General features: G+C 40.1%; 2 pseudogenes; both read right to left on the reverse strand.

Moving 5' to 3' along the window:
• Positions 1 to 14,161: 14,161 nt before the first annotated feature.
• On the reverse strand, positions 14,162 to 14,364 carry LOC125776040 (small nucleolar RNA U3; annotated as a pseudogene).
• A 1,446-nt stretch (positions 14,365 to 15,810) lies between these two features.
• On the reverse strand, positions 15,811 to 15,940 carry LOC125775925 (small nucleolar RNA U3; annotated as a pseudogene).
• Between the last annotated feature and the right edge of the window lie 3,640 nt (positions 15,941 to 19,580).

The following is a 19,580-nucleotide window of genomic DNA, read 5'->3' on the forward strand; positions in this document are numbered from 1 at the left end:
ACCTTTCGTTGATACGACGTCGATCACGCAGCATCGCTTTTCGCAGCATCCCGGTTCCCGTTCGCTACCCGCATTTATATATTTAAAGTTTTCACTTTATATTAAAGTAATTTTATAATAACGTTCAGCATTGTATATATATACTCGTAAATATAATATATATATTTAACGTTTTGTAAACCGGCGGTTTTCTACCTACAATTACCTTTGAACATTTTTTTTATAATATATATATTTAAAGTTTGATCTATTGTTTTAAAACTAATTTTATCACAATAATTGTGAAGTGAAGTTCGCAGCAAATAAAAATTTGTAACGATTTTGAAATTGGTGTATTTTCTTTTAACTTAAAGTGTGAGTGGCCTAAAAGGTGAGTTTTTGTACACTAGGAAAAGACAATTCCTCGGCATAATCATCGAACAGCAGACTTTTTGGAATTTGATTTTCTCCTGGCGCAAGTCGCAGATATTTATCTTCATCCCATAATAGTGTTTGTTGCTGGGCAGTGAGGCTACCTTCGATTGTGATTTGTTCACGTTGATACTGTGATCATCTCCAATATTGCGTAGTAGTTTTTTTACTATCGTATCCACACCGGCACATTTATAACCTGTCCATATACTCCAAATTGCCCATGCACGTGTCTCAAACGTTTAATTTCCATGAAAGGAATTCTGGGGGAAATTAATCGTTCCGTTATAATATCCAACGGTGGCAAATCATAAGGCATTGGTGGATATTTCAAGCCATTGTAAACTGCGTAAGTTGGTATTTTTTTTTACCGCAGTGATTGCAGACACGCTGAACATGGTTTAATATTTTCACTTGGAACATCCGGTAGAATTCTGTAAAGTACTTCCTGATCAATATTCTCAGGAAGTGTGGTTAAATCTTGCTTGAACCACAGGCGATCACATATCAAACAAGCAAATCCAAAGCTATTATTCATAAATTTTGGTATTACAAACTCATGTGCTTTTTGATGTTGTTGAAAGTGAGTATAAGGAATTTGCGGATTATTTCTTACGTTTTCTGTGCCGGTATTATTGGTGTTTTGCTCTGTACCCTCGGGTGTACTCTCGGTTCTTTGCCGTGCTCTATACTCTCGCTGATACTTTGCTGTTGATTTCCTGCGTGGTATATCCCTGAAATGTATACCACTACTTGTAGAGGGTCCAGCAAACGTTGATGGATCAACACACGTAGAAGGTCCAGCAATCGTTGATGGATCAATGCACGTAGAAATTCCACCAATCCTGTGTACTAATACTAAAAATAGTACGTCAATATTATATAGAACACGAATTAATTAGTAAATAAAAATTGTCTACAGAAATGATCCTGTGAAGTCTTAACTTTTCAACGGCTAACGCAGAGTATTTCAACCAAAAGTCACATAAAATAGTTGAGAATTCGCAGAAATTAAGGACAAACGAAAGAATAAGAAGTAAGTATAACTTCAATAATGCACAAGCATACAAAGATACATATGCGCACACATGTGAATAGTCACCTCGTCATCGCGGAGAATATGAAGAGACAGAAATATATGTATTCACGGCAGCGTTGTCCACGGCCTATGCGCACAATAGCGCACGGACAGTGCCAGACACCTCACACCAACATGTCGCGACAAGTGTCTGTGAAAGCACGATTGTGCAACTGTATTCAACTTCGTAGGCAAACAAAGCAGAATTTTGTGATCAGTTGACGCTAGAATAACCAACACAAGCATAACGTGCACACAGTCACGTTGGACAACACAGATTTACGTTGGTAGGAATTTGGACCCGTTGGTAGGAATTTGGCCCGTTGGTAGGAATTTGGATCCTACGGGATCAGGTATCCCAGCTGAGCTCTAAGCTACCAGGGGGGTCGGCAGGTCGCGGATAGCTGTAGTAGCAGGTTAGTTGCGAAATAAGTTACAACGAATAAGCAATCCCCGACGATGAGCGGCAGGAGTGGAGGATGCGGTATAAAAGCCAGCCAAGCCGATGAAACTCCTGTGACAGAGGCGAATACTTACCGGCTCTCTAATATATGTGACTGATCGAAACCCAGGCGCGACGAACTCACAATGAGCGGCTTCCTGGTCAGCGTCTGTTCACCATGTTAGGTGCGGCTGCGAATATGACCGGTCCATATCGGGGCGCACTGGGAGTCCCACGAAGCACCATCAGCTGTTTCCTACTGATGGTGTGAAAAGGGTGATGTGAGCTTGCTCTTCCGATTTGTCAGCCACGATGTGTATCAGTAACCAGCCCTTCGGGTCTTGGTCAGGAAGTGTCCATTGGGCGCAGAAGTAGTAGTCTGCGTTGCTCCGGGCGAGCGCCGGTTCGTCCGCGTATTCCGGGACCGGTAAAGCGTAGGACAGGCCTCAGGGAACTGGGGTAGGGGCATCGTCCCCGAGGGTACACCCGTACCCTGTCTATTTCGGCCCGCCCCCCTGCACACGATGCGCTGGTAAAACTGATTTATGGAGAAAATAATGGAAACAATTAACAAAAACAACAACAATAGCAGCAACAAAAATGTGGAGTACCCAGAGATGGATCCCTTTAAGAAGGCTTCGCGATTGGCCAGATCGCCTGTAAAAGTGCTATCGGTGGATAGACCTGCGCGAGCCAAATCTTCACCACCGGCGCTGCACGAAAATACGCTGTCACTAATGAGAGGACTAGGCAAACGAGATCACATGACGGAGTTAGGAGAAATGATACAGAAGTTAGCTGTTATGAAGCACCCACCACAGCGCTCCATCAACAACCCCTTGCGGGAGCTACTTAGTTCTATCGCGAAGCTCCACGCATGTGCCAAGGAGGAGCACGCCCGACTGGGTGAATTAAAGTGTAATGTGCCAAGCCATACAAAGGTTGTTGAAATAACACCTAAAAGGCCACGTGACGACAAGCAAATGGGGAGAAGAACGCCCCCAAAAAAAAAACCAAAACTGCCCATGAAGTGCTATCGATGAGAACGGTAGTCGATCTGACAAGTGAGGACAAAGGTAGCTATCCTAAAGATGCTAGAACGAAACCAGCTACAGACGAAGAATGGGTCACGGTCCAGAGTAGGACACAGAAAAAAAAGGTTAAGAAGAATGCAAACACGACACAACGTCTCCGACCTGATGCTATCGTGAATGCAAAAGTTGGTGAAATGACATACGCGGACATACTTCGAACAGTCAAAACAAATGGGACACTGCAAGAACTTGGAAAAAATGTGTGGAGAGTAAAAAAGACAGCCAAAGCTTTGGCAAAGGAGAGATTCTACTTGAACTAAAGAAGGAGCAAACAGGAAGCACGGAAGGATACAAATCAAAACATTGAAGCAAGAAACCACAGTGGAGTTGCGGGACCTGGACGATATTACCACAAAAGATGACATAGCGGAAGCAGTACGATCAGAGATTAAAGAACTTGGCCTATTCAATGTATCAGCAATAAAAACCATCAGAGCGGCCTACGCGGGCACCCAGATAGCAGTGATAAGTCTTCCTGCGCAAGAAGTAAAATATTTGCTACAGGCCCAGAAGATTAAGGTCGGCTGGACAGTCTGCAGGATACGGGAGAAAGCTCAACTGAAGAAGTGCTTTAGGTGTCTCGAATATGGACATGTGGCGAAGGTGTGCAGCAACTTGGAAGACAGGAGCAAGTGCGGAGAAGAGGGTCATTTTGCGAAATCCTGCACTAATAACCCTTTCTGCATTGCGTGCAAAAAGAATGGAAAAGCGAACACCGAACACCAAATAGGGAGCCAAAAATGTCCCATTTACATAGCAGCGTGCAGTAAAAACATAAGGTGAAGATCCTGCAAATAAACCTGAACCACTGTGAGGCGGCTCAGGAGCTATTAACGCAAACGGTACACGAATACAGTATTGACGTAGCAATAATTTGTGAACAATACAAAAATAAAACGACTGACAAGTGGATATCAGATACCACAAAAAGAAGATAGCAATATGGGCATGTGGAGACAAAACGTTCCAGGACAAACCATTAACTGAAAGGGCCTACTACGCAAGAGCGAAAATATATGGAATTAACCTCTACAGCTGCTATGTATATACCGCCAAGTATCCCACTTGACGAATATGAAAAAATACTTGACGAACTGTGAAAGATGCAACGACAACTACCCAAAACGTAATTGCGGGGGACTTCAATGCCTGGGCGATAGAATGGGGAAGCAAAGCTACTAACCCGAGAGGAAGGGCACTGCTTAAAGCCTTCGCGGTGCTAGACGCTGTCCTGCTGAACAAAGAACACCTTCGAAAAGAATGGACGTGGCTCCATTATTGACGTATCCTTTGCTAGCAGAGCATTAATTCGATCAACTGACTGGCGGGTAAGCGACATATATACCCAGAGTGATCATCAGGCCACATTAATAAATGTTAGTAAACCCACACAAGGGCTACGCGGAACCACTTGTCGCCAAAAAGTGCAGTCCAAAGGATGGAGGATCGAAACACTTGACGAGGAACTTTTCCAATTTATGCTAGACGATACCCTGAAAGAAGATACTGACGTAGAACTACAAGCCAAACTGCTGGTAGAACACATATCCAAAGCCTGTGATGCGGCTATGTCCAGAAGGAAGCAAACAGCCCATAGAAAGCCGGTATACTGGTGGAACAGTAAAATTGCTTTATTGAGAAGCGAGTGCCACAAAGCGAGGCGCCTATTTCAACGTTGCATAGGCAGCGACAATGGTACGAGGATGAGAGAAATTTTCAAAGGAAAGGACCCTCAAGAAAGCGATAAAGGCAAGCAAAACTTCTTGCTTCGAGATGTTATGCGAAAAAGTAGATGAAAACCCATGGGGAGAGGCGTACAAGATAGTGATGGGAAGTAAAGGAGGAGGCAAGGAGCAAGCACCGACCTGTCCCTCTTTGCTAAGAAATGTGGTAGAGACGCTATTTCCCAAGCAAAGCCAAGAAGGTGGAAGTTTATCTCTCGAAAAAGCAGAGCCCATAGATGCAGTACCAGTGGATGTGCTCGAAGTGCTACAAGCGGCTGAACGGTTCGGCAACTCCAAAGCACCAGGCCTGGATGGAATCCCGAACAAGGTCCTAAAACTCGCAGTGAAATATCAATCAAAACCATTTGTGGAGCTATTTACACGATGTCTACGTGACGGAATATTCCCCAAGATATGGAAAAGGCAACGTCTAGTGCTATTGCAGAAAGCAAATAAACCAGCAGGGGAACCGAGCTCTTACCGCCCATTATGCATGATCGACACAATGGGAAAAATGCTGGAGTGGATTATCTGTGTCCGACTAGAAAGTTATCTGGAAGGGGAGGCCTCCAGCCTATCAAATAACCAATACGACTTTCGCAAAAAACGCTCAACTGTTGACGCAATTAAGAAGCTCACAGGTATTGCGGAAAAGGCCATAGAAGGTGAAAGATGGATGTACGGCAATAAACAATACTGCGCGATCGTAACGCTCGATGTGAAAAACGCATTTAATTCGGCGTACTGGCCCCACATACTGCGTGCGTTACATGCGAAAAAATACCAATTTACTTGTTGAGCATCATACAGAGCTATTTGTCCGACAGGCTACTGCTCTACGACACAGACGAAGGTCCAAAAGAGTATGCGGTAACTGGTGGTGTGCCACAAGGCTCCGTACTGGGTCCACTCTTATGGAATGTCCTATATGATGGAATATTACGCCTCCCGCTGCCTAAAGAAGTACATAATATCGGATACGCCGATGATATAGCGGTAACCATAGTGGCCAAAGGACTCCACCAAATTCAGAGGATATGTAGTGAGACGGTACCAAAAATAAAACTCTGTCTAAACAGTTCAAAACTCCAACTCGCGGAACAAAAAACGGAAGCAGTGCTTATTACGAGCAGAAAAAAAACCTCAACATTGACGGACACATCATTACAACACAATCAGCACTAAAGTACCTTGGTGTAATGATCGACGCGAGACTGAGCTACAAAACTCACATTGAGAAAGCCTGCGAAAAAGCTGTCCGAGTAAATGCGGCCCTAACCAGATTTATGGCCAACATAGGACGTCGAAAACAAAGTAGCAGAGCACTTTTGGCCACGGTTAGCCAGTCAATTGTAATGTACGCCGCACCTGTATGGGGACCAGCGCTTATGCAAAAAACTTATGCAAGAATGGCACAATCAGTGTTTCGGTTAGGCGCAATTAGAACTATTAGCGCATTCCGCACGGTATCTCATGAAGCCGCTAGCATTATATCTGGGATAATGCCGCCAGATATAATGGCTCAAGAACTGAAGCGGATCTATGACAAAAGCAAAAGTATAGGCAGAAAGCTGACAACGGCAGAGCGAAAAGTGGAAAGACAAGAAAGCATGGAGGAATGGCACATGGCAATGGGACACGGCAACAAAGGGAAGATGGACGCACCGATTAATCGGCAAAGTACAAGAATGGGTGGAACGAAAGTATGGCGAGACAGACTTTTACATGACGCAGTTTCTGACAGGACACGGATGTTTCAGAGAGTACCTGCATAGGTATGGTCATAACAATGGCGTTACTTGCTCTTTCTGTGGTAACAGTAGTGAAAATGCGGAGCACATATTTTTCAACTGCCTGAGATTTACGTCAGAACGTCAGGCCCTGGAGATAGAAGTGGTAGGCCGAGTAACATAGATAATATAGTGAACCATATGCTGCAAAAAAGACGAGTATGGTATGCCATGGAGAGCACGACAGCTCTGATACTGCAAGAGCTGAGAATAGCTGAACACCAAAGAAGCAGTGAAGATAGAGCCGCAAACAGCAAGCTAATGACGTGAGCCAATAGGCTAAGCTGGTCCTGGACCTTTCCATAAAGCTACAGATGACGGAGTTAAGGGTTTAGTACGTAGGCGTACTGTTCCGCAAGTCCAATATAGTAAGATATTACTTATTAGGCGTGGTCCCGAATGAGGTGCACCTTTAGCGAGCAGTACGAATCGTGCATACTGCATACAACTAAGTATCAGTATCTATGAAAGATTCCCCCCTCCGAAAACAAAAAAAAAACAAAAAAACACTGATTTACGGCATATGATGACAAGGCATATGAAGAGACAGAAATACTCTCCCAACGAAGAATTTCGTTTTGCTTTTCGTTTATGTTTTATTCCATTTTGGCAGCGAAAAATGTGTACAAAATACACCTCTCACACAGAGAACATAAACACATTTTTTTATGTTCTCTGTCTCACATACCCAAGAATATGAAGAGACATAAATATATGTATGCATGCCCATGATGATACTCGCAAACAGAGAATATTGAAGAAAAATTATTTCTTTGATATTCCACAGGAAATTAAATGTTCCATTTGGTATGGAAATATGTATGTAGAACTTTTTTATTTTTGATTCATTATTTTTCAAAAAATTATTTAATGTTAATTTGATCTTATTTTATAACTCATTTTAAATATATAAAAGATTTACCTAAACATTATGATGATATTTTCATGATTCATAAGCAATGTACGAATGTAAGCAATTTCGTTTTGCCGTCGGCATTTCAATTCTCATGCCTCAATTTTTGCTTTCAACCAAGAAATCGCTTTTCTGTATCTGCAATATATGCCTTTGCGTTTTGCAGTCGGCATTTCCATATTGACATGCAAAAGTAATTATCTACTTCATTGTTTCGTTTTGGCCCAATTTTGTATATTAAGACAAGTGTCAATAATTGCGCCAAAATCAAATAAATCTTTACATATTAAGTAAAAATCTTCTTCTTACATGTTCTTTGTATATATCATATGTAAATAAGTATTAAGCTTTCTCCTACTAATATATTGGGCAAATTGACAAGTGTCGATAATTGCGCCAAAATCAAATATATTATATATTCATATGTAAACATGTTTTAAACTTTACATAAAATTGAAGTGTCAATAATTGCCAATTTTCATAAAGTTGGAAATTTTCAACGAATAAGACGTCTGCGGGTTAAGTCGTGAATTTTACTTATATTAATTAATTTGAAAGTGCCGAAAAATGCGAAACGAAATTTAAATAAATTTAAGTAAATTTACATGTATTTTCATTTATATTTAATTGTCAATAAATTTTTTAAAAATTATTTGCCCTAGTTGTCCATTTTTTATTTTCTCACACATTTCAGCCGATTTTTGTATAGAAATTTGACCGGCGTAGAAGCAAAATGCGAAACAATCATACATACATATATTATGTCGTTTGCACATTTGTCTGTATGTTTGCGAAAGCAAATGTTCTACAAAAGCATATTTCTATACTTAAATAAAATTATTAGAACTATCGTATGTTTCTTACATGCATAACCAAACCATACTTAAGTCAGCGCAACCTAAGCGCCTAAGGTGGTGTTGGTGGTAAGCGCTTGGAAAGTCAAGATGCTACCACAGGTTCGAATCTCGACAGAATATAATGTATATATATATTATGCATATTGCTGTGATAAATTTAATTTCTATTAGTAAGAAAAATATTTATTTGTATAGTATACGATGTTAAAAGGCATACATACATCTCATATGAGTGTATGTATACGCATGTGCGCGTTCAGAAATTTAAATCATATTTTCATCACTTATCAATATACTATTACATGTGCGCGCATTGACTTGCATGTTCATACATTCATATATACTTATATGTACACATATTTGCATACATTGCCGAACAAATAATGCACAAGCATACAAACATACATATGCATTTTTTTTTTTTTTTTTTATAGTAGGAGGAAGCATCGAAAGCCGGAGTGCGGGACTTTAATCCGCTAAACCTAACCTACTCCCACCTCATGTCTCTCCCACGGGACCACTGGACAAAGTATTACTTCATGGGAGAGAAGAAGACATTTAAGTCTCCTCTATTGCACGGATCTGTTCTAAATGTCTCAATTTTGTGATAATTAGATTTGCCGCTCTGCTGACAGCTTTCCACTTTACAGAGGACTCGCACATATGTGCAGTCAAATTTTCCACCGTGATACTACCTCCCAGGGTGGTTTTCAACATTTCCCTTATACTTGAAAACCGTGGGCAATAAAAGAACACGTGTTCAGAGTTTTCTATACACTCTGTACACGTCGGACAGTATTGACTAAAGTCATGGCGATATTTGAATAGATAGCTTCTGAAGCAACCATGCCCACTGAGTATTTGGGTAAGGTGGAAATCCAGGTCTCCATGTTTCCTACCTATCCACGAGTGTATGTCCGAAATCAGTCGGTAGGTCCACCGTCCTTTGTGTGAAGTTTGCCACCGCTGCTGCCACATTGCTATGCTTTTTATTCTCTCTTCTCTTTTTGCTGATAAGTTATATACTGATAAGTTATATACTCGCGCGTATTCGTCTCCCTGGATGTCAATCGGTGCCATGCTGGCTAATACCTCAGCAGCGTCATTTGAAATGGTTCGGAAAGCACTTATCACTCGTATTGCTGAAAGCCTATGCACTGTGTTAATTGGTCTAGCATATGACTTTGTTTCTAGCGCCTGTATCCATATTGGAGCCGCATATAGGATCACTGAACTTATTGCCTTAGCTATTAAACATCGTCGGCTGGAACGCACACAGCCTTTATTTGCCATCATTCTAGACAACGCAGTATATATTTTATTTGCCTTACTTGTCGCATTTTCCAGGTGCTCTTTGAACTTGAGCCTTGAGTCCAATATTACCCCGAGATACTTCAACTGCGGCTGTGAAGTAATCTCACATTCTCCGATGGTCAGCGATATTTTCTCCTCAATTTTCCTTAAGCTTATGAGCAGTACTTCTGTTTTCTGCTCAGCCAGCTCTAGACTCATGGCAGTAAACCATCGGCGCAGACCATTTATGCTGTCATTGCATGTGATCCGGAGGTCATCCAGATGTTTAGCTACAGCTACCACTATGAGGTCATCCGCATAAGCGATTGTTTTTACATTTTTTGATTGCGGTATTCTTAATACCCCGTCGTACATCAGGTTCCATAGCAGCGGGCCTAAAACCGAGCCTTGCGGTACTCCACTGGAGATAGTGTAGCTTTGAGTTCCCTCGTCCGTCTCGTATAGCAATCTCCTATTTTGAAAATAACTCATTATAATATTTCTCAGATAATGAGGAGCGTTTATATCGTGTAGGGCTTTTATTATATTTGCCCACTTTGCGGAGTTGAACGCATTCTTCACATCCAGGGTTATTAGCGCGCAATATTTTTTCCTACCACCTTTCCATCTTTTTCCGCTTATTGCACATTTTGCAGTATCAACTATTTCTCTTAGTGCGTCAATAATGGACCTCTTTTTAATAAAGCCGTATTGTCTCTCTGATAATCCGCCGGCTTTTTGGATTGCTAACTCCAAGCGGTTTCTTACAATGCTTTCGTACACTTTTCCAATTGTGTCGAGCATGCAAAGAGGTCGATAAGATGAAGGTTCTTCTGGTGGCTTTTTTGGCTTTGGAAGTAGAACCAGACGCTGTATCTTCCACGGATCGGGGAATACCTCTTCTAATATACACGCATTGTACATGTTAACAAATAAACTGGGCCTCAGGGTTATGGCTTCTTTAAGGGCTCTATTTGGTATACCATCTATTCCTGGCGCTTTGGAGTTTTTGATCTTTTTCGCAATAGCCAATAGTTCGTCTTCTGTGACTAGTAGGGGTGGCTCCGTAGCTTCGTTTCTTCTAATATAGATAGGAAATGGGGGCATGTGTCGGGAATAACGCTTCGACAACATTTTTCATAAATAATGCATTCTTGGGTTGCTGAGATTTATTTTTAAACTTCGACATACAAATTTTGTAAGCCGTTCCCCAGGGGTCTATGTTCGCTTCTTCACAGAGCTTTTCGAAACAGGATCTCTTACTACGGATAATGGCTGACTTTAGGAGCTTTTTCTGATATTTAAATGATTCTCTGAGGCTGATTTCGTTATCACCTCCCTGGTTACGCTGGTGGCGGCGTCTAGCTGAGTGACAGAGCTTCCTCAGCTTGGCGATTTCGTCGTTCCACCAGTATACCGGCTTCCTATTTATATTGTATCTCGTCCTGCGCATAGTTGCATCGCATGCTGCAACTAGCTCCTTACGCACAGCGGATACTAAGTGGGCGGCATCTTCGCCTGATGCCTTTGCCGCACTCCAGACGCTCTCAAAAACGTCAGTATCAAATTCCTTTTGCCTCCAACTTCGCCTTCGAGAGGTATTTCTCGGACAGTGTTCCGTTTCTTGGGAGAACGAAACTTCTGCAATTATAGCCATATGGTCACTATTTGTGTACATATCTGACACCTTCCACTTAGTATGCCTGCTAAGTGCGTCGTTAGCAAACATTAAGTCTATTATTGAACCTTTACTTCCCTTTTGAAAGGTATTTTGTGTGCCACTGTTTAAAATTGTAAGGTTTGTTTGACTCAAAAATTCTAGAATGAGGCGACCACGATGATTAGTAATTCTGCTACCCCAAGCAGTAGACCATGCGTTAAAATCTCCCGCTATTATTATTGGGGATTTGCTTCTGATTTCTAGAGATAGCTCCAGGAGAAAATCTTCAAACTCGCTAATTGTTGCGCTAGGACGAGCATAACAGCTTACAAAATAAATTCCTTCTATATTCGCCCATGTAAAGCCATTATGGGATTCCTTGGAACGTGATGTGAAGGCTTGACCTTTGCAGGCCCATATTGCCGCCTTGCCACTTATATCTTTACTCCAAGTGCTTTCCGAACGTTGAGAGTATTGTTCGCTTAATAGGGCGACATCTATGTTTTCATCCAGCACCGTCTGTTTTAGAAGGTCTTGTGCTGCAGCGCAATGGTTCAGATTTAGTTGCAATATCTTCATTTTTTCGTTGTCTTTAACATATCTGCGTATTTAGGACAGACCGTACTTAAAACGGAGTGCTCTCCTTTGCATAGCATACAACATGGGGAATTTGTGCATGTCTTTGCCACGTGACCTGGGGTTCCGCAACGTGTACAAAGGGAAGACCTATCAATGGGGCTGCAACATTTGTGCGCTATATGTCCTAGTTGGAAGCACCTAAAGCAACGAGTAATAGGTGAAAATTATCGGAGGCGGCATATAGACCACCCGATCTTTACTTTGCCGCACTTGAGTAAAGTTTTGGCATCCTCAGCTCGTAGGCAAATAAGAGCTATTTGTGTGCCACTTCGAGTTTTCCGCAAATTTTTTATATTTTGCTTCCCCAGGTTTTGGATCCCACACTCCTTTTGTAATGCCTCACAGATTTCTTCAGGGGTGGTTATCTCATCCAAGTCTTTGCACATAATGGTAATATTATGAGTTTTTGGCTGTATTACGGCCATCTCACCAATAACTCCTTCTAGGGCGCTTTCGAACGTGTCGGGTCTCTTTTCTGCTTGATTTTTTAATTCGATTAGCAGGTCTCCTTTGAGGGTTTTTCTAATGTACCTCACGTTTGAGCCCAGTTCTTCAAGGCCTCTGTCGCATTTTATTTTTTTCAGAATATCCGCATACGACGCTCCCTCCTTTTTTGTTAAGATTATAGCGTCTGGTTTCGATCTCATTCTCTTCTCGATCGGTTTCTTCCTTCTAACAACGTCTGTCCACTTTTCGACTGCGGGCTTGTCACCCAAACTGTCTTTGTGCATATATTCCGTGACCTCACTGTGTGTTGCTTGCACTTTGTGACTTATGTTTTTGGGCTTCTTCGTTGGTGGCAAATATCCCAATATCTCGTGTGGTCTCTTTGGAGCATTTTTTTCACTTTGAATAGGGGATACCTGCGACGCTTTCCCTACCATCATTCTTTTCGACGGCTTCTCTTGCTTTTCTGCATTATCATACAAGCTTGTGATACAGCTCACAAGATCACGCATAGCTTGATTTATATGTCTCTGACCGGACATCATGCCTTCGAGCTCTCTAATTTTCCTACCCAGTTTGCAGAAAATATTGGGATTTTCTCCATTGTTAAGCTCCTCAAATTTGCCACCTTTGCCTGCTTTTTCGGCATTTTCGCATATTTTTGCTGATCCAGCAGCGGTGGGTTCCTTCGGTTTGCCTTTTGGAGGCGTTCTCAAAATTTTTGAGTTCCTCCGAAAAGGATTCTCTGGTGTACATCCCAAACTGTTCTCAGAGGCCATAACTCTGCCAGAGAATAGTTGGGAACACCTGTCAGTGGGTACGTTCAGTCTTTGCCCTAACAAACCTTACTTATATTTTGATGGTTGGCAATGCCGTAACCAAAGCAAAACGAAGAAAGGAGAAAAATGAGAAACAAAACAAAAAACAGCTGACAGACTAAATCAAAACGGCAAAAAAGAATTGAATGCACGTTTTGATTCGCTGTTACCTGGGCAAATTCCTATTTAATTTTTATTTTCTTTTATATAAATTTGCCAAAAAGGGGCAGGTAAGTGCCAAATAAATTCTATTGAAAAAATATTTTGTACTTATCTAATTTTGTGATTAGCCTCCAATCAGATTAAAAGTGCAGTTCCAGTCTCCCGGTAAGTCTTAAACAAAAACAAGTGTGCTAATACTTTAATTACCACAAATTCTTGCAGATATCCTAGACCACTAAAAAACACGTCTACTTTCACTCACTGTAAAAACATTATCTAACATACATATGCATGCACATATGAATATGTCACCAACAAAAATTGATCTTCACAAGTGTAGTAAAATTTACAACAAAAACGATTTCATTCATGAACGCAGGCGCAAATTCCACAAGCGCATGCGCTTCATTCATAAAAACAGAGGCCGTAACATCTCCCCGAGCATGAATTTGCCAGTAAGTCGTCTTTTCGCGGCGATGACAAAAGCCAAAAATCATAAATTGCACAACTTTCTGGTGCTTCTCGCAAAAATCTGCGTCGATATGTATTCACGATCATACGTATACATACATACATATTTACACATGTTTGTAGGCGAAGCTGCTACAGCGGCAAGGAGAGACAATCGGCGGCCATTACTTTACTTATGCCATAGAAAGTCTATTGCTACGAATATGGAAATGACAACGAAATAGTGCAAATATGCATATTTCTAAAGGTCATTAATTTCTTTGAAGAAATGAAAGGAATGAATGATCCTGAGAAGTACAGTCTTAACTTTTCAACGGCCAACGCAGAGCATTTCAACCAAAAGGAATATATTCATTAAAATCACCACTCAGAAGTCGTTTTATCCGTTATAAGCGAACGATTTTCGAAGAAACATCATTTCTAATATGCCACAAGACAAAATTAGAAATGAACTTCTTAAACCTCACGCTGTCAGATAAAACGATATACCTCGTCATCGCGGGTCGATTTCCAAAAAATGTAAATGAAGACTAACTACAGAAATGATCCTGTAAAGTATAGCCTTAATTTTTCAACGGCCAACGCAGAATATTTCAACCAAAAGATACGCAAAATAGTTGAGAATCCGCAGAAATGAAAGACAAACGAAAGAAAAAGAAGTATAACTTCTATAATGCACAAGCATACAAACATACTCGTACATATGCGCACACATGTGAATATGTCACCAACCAAAAATTGAAACATTGTTCTACAAAAACAACAACAGTATAAGCAAGGCAACATTGTGTTGTTGGTAGAAAAGCCGAGCCGTGCCGAAAGAAACGAACAAACGATCGCCAATTGTAACCGCTTCGCTTGCTGCTCGAACATCTTCGCAGACAAGGTTGCGTTAGATTCATATTGAGCAAGGTTGCGCAACCTGAATCTATCTCAACCTTTTCCGAACTCGTATAAGAAGTATAACTTCAAAAAAAAAAAATAAAAAGGTGCGTGGAGTCCCTACGCGCGGATGAAGTTATACTTCTTAGTGATATTCAGAAATGCATATCATTTTGTATGAAAGAAAACTAGAAAACTTAAATTCACATTTTGTAAATTTATTATGCACATAAAATGAAGAATAAAGCAAAGTCTAAATGAAGGAATTTTGACTCAGAAAGTAGTTCCGTCTCTTCGTTGCGGAAAGAATATGCAGCGTAATCATCTCTCTTTTGTTCTTCGCCAATTTGGCTGCCGGATTGACTTGTGAAGATCAATTTTTTGTTGGTGACATATTCATATGTGTACGCATATGTATGTTTGTATGCTTGTGATTTATTTGTTCAGCAATGTATGCAAATATATGTACATATAAGTATATATGAATGTATGAACATGCAAGTCAATGCGCGCACATGCGTATACATACACTCATATGAGCATATGCAGATACACAAGATAGTATAGAAGATGTATGCCTTTTAACATCGTATACTATACAAATAAATATTTTTCTTACTAATAGGAATTAAAATAAAGAAAAATATTTATTTTTATAGTATACGATGTTAAAAGCAAAAAATTAAAAATTTATTCTGTCGGGATTCGAACCTGTGGCACTCGTAGCATCTTGACTTTCCAAGCGCTTACCACCAACACCACCATTGACAATTAGGTTGCGCTGACTTAAGTATGGTTTGGTTATGAATGCAAGAAACATACAATGGTTCTAATAATTTTGTTTAAGTATAGAACTTATACTTTGTAGAACATTTGCTTTCGCAATAAATTTATCACAGCAATATACATATTCATAATATGTATATACATATGCATAACATTGCTGTGATGCCCTGAGAAGTATAGTCTTAATAAATTTATTTTTAATTTTTTGCTTACTAATACAAATTAAATTTATCACAGCAATATTATGTATATGTTTATGTATATTGCTGTGATAAATTTATTTTCTATTAGTATAGATTTCCAAAAGCACAGAAATGATTCTGTGAATTTATTCATTAAAATCGCCACTCAGAAGTCGTTTTATCCCTTGTAAGCGAGCGATTTTCTTAAATCTCACGCTCCCAGATAAAACGATATACCTCGTCCTCGTGGGTCAATTTCAAAAACCACAGAAATGATTCTGTGTGATTCTGAAAGGCCAACGCAGAGTATTTCAATTAAAAGTCACACAAAATAGTTGAGAATTCGCAGAATGGCAAACGAAAGAAAAAGAACTATAACTTCAATAATGCACAAGCATACAAACATACATATGCGCACACATGTGAATATGTCACCAACCAAAAATTGAAACATTGTTCTACAAAAACAACAGCAGCATAAGCATGCCAACATTGTGTTGTGTTGTTGTGTCGGCCGAGCTGTGCCGAAAGAAACGAACAAACGATCGCCGATTGTCACCGCTTCGCTTGCTGCTCGCACATCTTCGCAGACAAGGTTGCGTTACATTCATATGGATGGAGCGAGGTTGCGCAACTTTGCGTTACTTTTATATGGAAGGTTGCGCAACCAGAATCTCTCGCAACCTTTTCCGGCGTCGTATAAGAAGTATAACTTCAAAAAAACGGATAAAGAAATAATAGAGAAAAAAAGGCATTAAATTTATGTATGTACCTATGTGCCGGTAAACTTATGCATCTCCCGTGCGACATACATCAACTCATATACATAATTATAAATATATAAACATACATATATTATTTATTTCAATTTTCTATTTCTATTTTCTAATAATAGTTCACATTTGAACTACTATTCAACACAAATACGTAGATCATTACATAAATATATGTATAAACATATACATATTATATATTTCTATTTTTTTCGCGCGTTTATACATTTATGTGCGATTAGCGAAGTGTTATATGTTACATTTTTATAACATATATACATACATATATAGCGAATACATAACTACAAACGAGCAAAGCTAAACAAAAGCAAGCATATAAAGTATATATGTACATATGCAAACATATGATAATAAATTAGACATACAAACAATTTTGCGTATTGTATTTTTTCTTTCGCGTTCTTAATTCGTTTGCAGATACAAATATACAAATAAGCGCGAGTGAACTGAAGATATGTTAACATGGCATATGTTAACATTGCCGAAATCATGAAACTAATTCGTCAGCAATACTTAATAATGCAGGTAGAGCGGATGTGGAACTCAGGTTACACAAGGTGCATTTAGTTAAGCTTTTAGATTAAGAATATTGTAAGAATCAGTTATAAAATAAAGTTGTAACGAGAAGGTCGTGTAGACCGAAAACGATTTGTTTTTCTTCCAATAGTAAGAAAATCGTTAAGTGGCGCCCAACGTGGGGCCTAGTTGTAGTGAATCGTGAGCGAAGTGCAGGAAAAAAGGACACGGTAAAGTCCTTACCGTGAACCAAGAAGGACTTAAAAATAAAAGTCTATAAGGAAACCGGCTCACCACGGACTTCAGGTCCATAACGTCGCAACAAACGCCAGGACGAAGGAACATCAACACTAGGCCCCAGAACCCGGTGACCAAAATCACCATCCCCCAGGACAAAAAGTGTGCAGGAAAGGGCCCCTCAGTAGGGAACAAACAGGAGATGCTAGTCATCAGCCGCCGCACCATTATTTTAAGAATTCTAATGTAAGTCATCTATTATAATTAAGATAAGTGAATTTTAAAAAAAAAAAATAGTGAATATTGAAAATGAATTAAAAAAGTGAAACTAAATAAAAGCTTGTTAATCTTTTGTTGAAAGTGGAAGAAAAAATATTTTTAGCGAAACTATCTCAAAAATTATTTGAATTGGAATTGTAAAACGAAAGTAACAAGTGAAATTTAAAGAAAGAAAATTAATTTAAAAAAATTAAAAATTGGAAAAGAACGTTTAATTGCGTATAAAAAATTCCAGGGTCAGTTTTTAAAAAAAAGAGAACTTAAACTTAAATATATACAACTTATTAGTTTTAGACATCCTAGTTTTAATATACATAAATACGTATATATCTAAACAAAGGCTTGTTCAGCCAATAACTTACTAAAACCAAACCATATAATATAGCTTAATTCTGCGATTCCCAATACCAGGGACCCTCCGGAATAGAAAAGCTCTCCTTCCCAGAAGAAGTAATAAAAACAATAATAATCCTATTCATAAATAAGGGCTCGAACAGCCGATAACTTAATACACATCAAATATAATATTTGCTTAATCCTGCGAATCCTACGGGACCCTCCAGGGTAGAAAAGCCCTCCTTTCTAGAAGGAGTAACTAAAATAAATTAAAATTAAAACAAATTAGATTCGTAAGATCTGTCAAAATTCAAGCCAAACTTTTAAACATATTTAAGAAATATGGCTAATCCTTCAAACCTCGTCCGACCACCCGTGCTCGGCACACTCCCTCCTCAACCAGCCCCTACCACCTCGAACACATTTAACATGGACCAACTGACGAATATAATAACAGGGGTTGTAAATAACATTTTTAAACGAGAAGGGCGAAGCTTAGTTCAAGCCGCCCTCAATTCAAATACGAATTTCTCAGATTTTTCCGATATTTCAATTGACTCTAACTTCGCAAACAACGTTAGCGAATTAGACAAGATACCGTACGTAGTGAGATGTCTCCGGGAATTCTCGGGAAACCCAGGGGAGTTCAACTCCTGGAAGAAAAGCGTAGATCGGATCCTTCAGATCTACGAACCACAAAGAGGAACCCCCAAATATTATGGGATCCTCAATGTCATTCGCAATAAGGTTGTAGGCAATGCCGACATTGCTTTGGAGTCGTATAATACTCCGCTCGACTGGAAGGCCATCGCCAGATGTCTGACGCTTCATTATGCAGATAAGCGCGATTTGGGTACCAAATGACTTCACTTGTGCAGGGTAACCTCACAATCCAGGAATTCTACCAGCGAGTGTACTCTCACCTTTCTCTGATCCTTAATAAATTAGGATGCATGGAAGCCGGCGCCGAAGCCGTACATTTGTTAACGCGCACATATAGGGATAAAGCCCTTGATACCTTCATTCGTGGGTTAAGAGGAGACTTACCCAGACTACTTGGCATGAAGGAGCCAGCGGATCTTCCCCAGGCTCTCCATTTATGTTTAAAACTAGAGAATCAGAACTACCGTTCATTCTACGCCTTAAACAGCAATACCCAAGCTAGAAAAGGCCAGGACATTCGTCCACCCCTTCCCCCCAGAAGGGTTAACAGCGAATTCTATCCAGAATTGGCATACATTCCCCAGCCAAGGTTGAATCCAACCATGCCCTATAGAACGCCACAACCGAAGTATCAATACCCCATATACGCAACAACCGAATAATCCACCACCGCGACCTTTACAAAAACCCTTACCGCGACCAGAGCCGATGGATGTCGATCCTTCGCAGCGTACCAGAAATATCAATTACATGAATAGACCACGTCCCGTTGACCCGACCAACAAAAGACCTCCGACGGGTAACCCGCCAGTACCAAACAAAATACAGCGGAATTACCACATAAATTCAGACCCCGTGCAAAGCCCAAATCAAGAGGAATATCCTCAGACGCCAACTGACCAACACACAGACAATGACATTGACTATTATGATGAGGAAAGACAGGACGACAACTATATTGACACTACAGATTTACATTTTTTAGGATGAATCACTCTTCGCTGCCTTACTTCCAATGCAGGTTGAAGAGTGGAAATATAGTGAAATTTCTAATAGATACCGGATCAAGGAAAAATTACATACAACCTTCTATCGTGCCCAATCCT

Source organism: Bactrocera dorsalis, chromosome 1, assembly GCF_023373825.1.
Source record: "Bactrocera dorsalis isolate Fly_Bdor chromosome 1, ASM2337382v1, whole genome shotgun sequence".
NCBI lineage: Eukaryota > Metazoa > Arthropoda > Insecta > Diptera > Tephritidae > Bactrocera > Bactrocera dorsalis.